This window comes from Chlorocebus sabaeus, chromosome 24 (genome assembly GCF_047675955.1).
Source record: "Chlorocebus sabaeus isolate Y175 chromosome 24, mChlSab1.0.hap1, whole genome shotgun sequence".
Lineage (NCBI taxonomy): Eukaryota > Metazoa > Chordata > Mammalia > Primates > Cercopithecidae > Chlorocebus > Chlorocebus sabaeus.
The window spans coordinates 33,406,363-33,412,607 of record NC_132927.1 but is presented as its reverse complement, the minus strand read 5'-3'; positions in this window follow the sequence as shown (position 1 = coordinate 33,412,607).

Below are 6,245 nucleotides of genomic sequence, written 5' to 3'. Positions count from 1 at the left end.
TGACAGCTCTGGAATTTCTACCTGGGATGGTCTTCCGGATTGACATATGTATTTACTTAGCAACTGCCCTCACTTGGATAAAATGTCTATTTGGGTGGCTTGGAGGAGGCAGTTTCTGATAGAGATCATGGTAAATTCAAGTCTTCCAAGCTTCCCACCTCGTTGCCACTATTGGACAGATGACAAGGAGTTGCTGGCTCATGCTTTTGCTGCCTGCTGTACTTCTCTAACCCTTAATTTCCTCATTACTAACATGGAGGTTGTTATGAGAATTATGCGAGATAATGTATGCTAAGATCTTAGCACAGCACTAGGCACATAGTAAGTACGCAATCAATATTAGCTTGTGTTATTAGTGTTATTGTTATTCATGCTGAAAACTATCCTTATGGATTTCAGTGAAGGATGCTTGTATTATGCTTCTTTTCTTTTTTCTTTTTTTTAAAACAGGGTCTCACTTTGTCACCAATGCTGGAGTGCAGTGGCACCATCAGAGATCACTGCAGGCTCAACCTCCCAGGGTCAAGCGATCCTCCCACCTCAGCCTCCTGAGCTGCTGGGGCTACAGGTGTAAACCACCATGCCTGGCTAATTTTTATATTTTGGTTTTTGCAGAGATGGGGGTTTTGCCATGTTACTCAAGCTGGTCTCAAATTCCTGGGCTCAGGCACTCTTCCCAAGGCCTCAGCCTCCCAAAGTGCTGAGATTACAGGTGTGAGCCACGGCACCCAGCTCATTGTGGTCAATATTCTAAACGTAAGAAACTGAGTTTGGGAATTTATTTCTCCAAAATCTAAGGGATATATACAAATGAAATATGATGATAACTGATTAAGAAACCTTACAAATAAATATTGGCCATCATTCTATCACCATTACCATTTAAAATCCACTCAAATGCCCATCACCCTAGCTCACAAGTTACCCAAATAGTGGAGTAATTGAAAAACACATTCTGTGCCTGTCCTTATATAAATTGCTGTTTGCCCCAGGCTATTTCCAAGGCTGTAAATAGATCTTAAAGATGAAACACTGACAGAAGTGTGCATTCAAGAGGCAAGATAATCAAGAAGGCTTGAAAATGATTAAGGTGTTACAGTCAAAACAAAAACCTGAAGCAAAGTTTACAGTTCTCTCTTGAACACCGACCAACTTGTTTATTTCCTATTATGTGGACATTTATATCATTGCTCACTCTATAATTTGAACTTTTGCCCAATAAAAACTAAATAATTCTTGTCATGCATTTATTTTTCTTCTGAACTGAAACAGGTATATAGAATGCATAAGATGGTGAACTCCACGGAAATATGGGAAATGCTTTGCTGTATTTCTTGAGAGGAGGAAAGTTGTGCTGACTCGTATTACCTTCCTCCTAAGTTCACACAGCTCCTCACTCTGCAAGTGTTTGTCCCTGGAATAGAGGTGAAACTTGAGAAGCACCCACTGTCTGTTTGCAGTGGAGAAAATGTCCATGGAAATATTAGCTTGCATTGCTTCAAATCTTGACGGGTCTTGAGAAGGCAATTACAGATATTATGCAAAGTTGTCTGACATATCTGTGGCTTTTCTTTTCTATTTTCAGACTTTTTCCTTTATGCATTTAAAACCTGGAGTTCAATTTGCAACACAGCACCAATCTGGATAAATTTCTTTTGCAAAAGCTACAGGTGGCTTCTCTTAAACATCAAGATAAGGTGTGAGTTACTTGAACACTTACCAAATTTGTAGGACGCAAGCTTATTAAATAAGTAGTTCAGTAGAACCAGTTAGTAAGTGACAGCCAGGAGGCAGGAATAGCAAATGGTAGTGGCATGTTTCATTTTTTATTGCCTTTAGGTGATTTACACCTAATTTGGAACTTGCTTCTGAAGATGGCTTATGACTTAGAAGCGGTGGAAGTTTCTAATACATTAAGATATACATTTGGCCGGGTGTGGTGGCTCATGCCTGTAATCCCAGCACTTTGAGAGGCCAAGGTGGGCAGATCATCTGAGGTCAGCAGTTCGAGACCAGCCTGGCTAACATGGTGAAACCCCGTCTCTACTAAAAATACAAAACTTAGCCGGGTGTGGTGGTGGGCACCTGTAATCCCAGGTATTTGGGAGGGTGAGGCAGGAGAATCACTTGAACCGGGGAGGTGGAGGTGGCAGTGAGCTGAGATTGTGCCACTGCACTATAGCCTGGGCTACAGAATAAGACTCCATCTAAAAAAATAAATAAAGAAATAGATAAAATAATATATAAATTCATGGTGATCTCTATTATATCACCTTATTTTCATTCTTTGCAGCATTTATCACCATCTTCCATAAACCTTTTGGTTTACTTGTGGGTGGTTTGGTTTATTGTCTGTCTTCCCATGCTAGAATGGAAGCTCCATGAAAATAGGAGTCTTGCCTGTCTTGCTCACCATTATGGCCCCACCACGGACACTGCACCTGTGGGCACTCCACAAATGTTTGCTGATTCAATCAGCCTATACTTCAGTAGAGATGTTTAACTCAAATTATGCTCAAGAGGAACAGAGCCTTGGGGGTCCACAAGTGGAGTGAGATTAATTTCATTGCTACAGTTCAAGAATGGAGTTCCTCCTGCTTCCCCATTGCCAGGGAAAAAAAAGAGTTAATGTATAAAGTTTCATAATTCATAATTTTTCTCCTTTAAATTTCCCATGCTTTAGTTTTCTGTGACTTCCTAATCAGTTTGCAATCAACATGACAAGCAAGTAGCAACCTGATATTGTCAGGAAATTTGGAGAAAGACAACGGCACTAAATTTAACAGGTTCTAAATATGCTTGTAATATATTTACCACAATTAAAAAATAGTTAAAATTAGAATATAGATGAAAAGTTTATGTTTAAAATAGTTTATGAAATATATATATATTTCTAGTTCTGGAGCTGGATGGTGGTGATAGTTGTACAACAATGTGAATATATTTAATGCCACTAAGCTGTACGCTTAAAAATTGTTAAAATGATGAATTTTATGTTATGCATAGCTTACCACAATATTTTTAAATGATCAGAAAAATAGATAACCAGTAACTACTGAGTAATTGAAATGTGGCTAGTGCAACTGAGGGACTGAGTTTTTAATTTTATTTAATTTTGATTCGTTTTTGTTTCAATCTAAATAACCACATGTGCCTAGCAGCTACTGTATTGAATACAGTAGCTAAATGTACAGGGCTAAATGCCTAAAGAATTTCATTTAAATAATGCATTTTAGCATGCTAATTTTAAAAGTTATCATTTGAATGGATTTTCCCTTGCTTTTTGTTTTCTGACTTTTTGTTATGAAATTGTCAATCTTACATAAAAGTAAGGAGAATAGTATAATGAATATCCACTTGCTTGTCATCGAGATTTAGCAATTGTTAATATTTTGTTATGTTTCCCATAGTAATTTTTGAGATCCAACTACTCTAATGAGTTGAGGCCAAAGCTCTGGAACTGAAAAGGGCTTAGTCTGACATCCATCTCTGGACTCAAAACCAATTCCATTGGCACTGCCCTTCCCTATTGTTAACTAGTTACATTTTCATTTTCGTATTTTCTGTGCCAGAAATGATAATAATATAATCACAGTTATTTGTGAACACATTCACAACTTCTAAATTCATTTCAGATTTGAGCTGGGATTGTTTTGTTATTAGATTGTGACTTCTTTGGGTGGGTGGGTGCTAACAGTAAAATGTCACCAGTCACTGAGTGTATGACACCTCAAACGACACACAGGTATGACCCAGCAAGTATGACCCAGATGCCAGATGAACTGGTTCTTTGAAATCTATATTCACATTTAATTTAGCCTGGAGGTATGGCTATAAAATAATGATAGCTATAAGACATTGTGACGAGATGCTTTAATGTCATGATGTAGTTGTGGTTCTAAGCATTACTGTGATTATTGAGAATAGCTGAATTCTAGCTTCACTGTCTTCCTTTGGGGTTGTCCATTGGCATGGTTAGAAAGCTGGTTAATTGCAAGTCAAACTTGTGCAACTAAAATGGAGCAGGAAAAAAAGCACCATGTCCCAACAAAGCATCTAAAAAATGCAATTCCAGAACCACAGAGAAACATGCAACTCTACCCAGATTTCTATAATGAGTCTTCATATGTTTATCTAGTAACTATGGTCTCATGGAAAGAAGGTATAAATAGTACCGTGGACAAACATGCGGACCTGACAAAAGACTTCTTAGTTTCAAATCCTGGCTTTGCCACTCATTGATTGTGGGCCTTGGCCAAGATGCTGAAACTTCCTATAACTCAGTTTTTTCATCCATACAATGGAATTAATAATCGCATTAAATAAGATACTTAGCAAGGTATGTTGCACATAATGTATGTTCAATAATAAATTATGCCGCAAAACATAATAGTATTCACATTTTTAAATATAATGATAGCTCTTTGAGGGAAATACCAAATAGGTATAGTTTTATATTGTCTTTATAAACACAGTCCTCATGATCTGAGGAAAATTACATTCCAGGAGACTGGATATAGGAAGCAACATGGAAGGGGCAAAATATATTTGTCAGTGGTCTCTATGGTATTCTAGAAGCAGCCAAATGATAGATAATTCTAAAATCCAAAAAAATTCTGAAAACAAAAATTTTCACAAGTTTTCAACAAAAATTCATTTGAAGGCAAAAGCTAATCTGAATTAATATGAGACTATGTATGTCTTTTTTTTCTTTTCTTTTCTTTGTTAGAGATAGGATCTTGCTCTGTCTCCTAGGCTGGAGTGGAGTGGCGCACTCATAACTCACTGTAGCCTCGAATTCCTGGGCTCAAATGATCCTCCTCCTTCAGCCTTCTGAGTAGCTAGGACTACAGACGGATACACCATACCTGGTTAATTACAAATTTTTTTTGTAGAGATGGGATCTTGCTATGTTGTCGAGGCTGGTCTTGTTGCCTGGCCTCAAGTGATTCTTCAGCCTCAGCCTCCCAAAGCACTGGGATTACATGTGTAAGCCGCTACACCTGGCCTTATGGTCTTCATTTATCCCACTTAGGGATACTAGTGAATTCTGTTATAATTTGTTGCAGTTAGTTGTGAGGTGCTGCCCTCACAGCACAGACTTCAATGGAGATATTCCATAAGAAGCTGTATATACATCATGTCACCTTCAAAATCAAAATAAATCTGAATTCCAAACCATATCTGGCCCCGAGAGTTTGGGGCATGGAATTCTGGATCTCTACTCTGCTTACATTCCACTGGCCAAAAGTTAGCTAGCCCTGCTAGCTACAGGGCACCTGGGAAATGAGGCCTTTATTCTGAGCAGCCAAGGGCACAGCAAAAGTCTATTGCTATGGGATGAGGAAGATTGGACATTGAGGCCCAACCAGTAGTCTCTGACACAGTCTCATTCGTTTTCTCCAAAGCTTTATCCTAAAACATCCTCAGAATCTCCTGAATGGGACCAGAATAAATAGGAATTTTCCATTTGGTCTTCTGTAAGTAGCCTAGATTGACTTCAAACAACCCAGTTCTAGCTTCAAAACACCCAACATGGCTGGTTACCCTTACTCCCATGGAACGCTACCTTGGCTTCTCAGGCGAATCTATAGCAGTTCACAATTCTTCCCCCTGCAGAACCACTTCAATCTCACGGATATTTCCTAGTCTTCCAGTAAATTCAGAACTAGACCTTTGGTTCTGGCCAGGGTACTTATTTAGTTGGGACCCTTCAAATGGACTAATTGTCAATGTCCCTTCAACTTTTCATGGTAGAAGAGTCAGGACATCCCATGAGCATGTCCAAGAAACTTCTGAAAAGGAATATCCAGATTCAAACATTGTCTGTTTGAATTCATCAAACTCCATCAAATGCAAATTTTGCTTCTCTCAAAAAAAATTCAAATTCAACAAATTCAGGTCTGGGCAGAGATAGTATTTTGTTCTAGGAAGCATAGAGAATAAAAGATGAGTGTTTTTTTCTGCTTATTACAATTGGATACAAAAGGAGGAATTTTTCATGAATGCTGAAAGAAGAAAAACAACTTAAAATTGGATTTTATTTTCAACTCGGAGGCTAGAGAACTTCAGTCTATGGTACATATTTTTAATAAATGGGTGGGGTTGATATTATGAGAACCCAGAACCTGCCAGTTCTGAAGCCTAATTCCTAGTCATTGGCAAAATGTAATTTTTCCTCAAATAAAGATGAAATGCAAGATGAGCAAAAAAGAGGTAGTCACAGACAGTAACAAAACAAGATT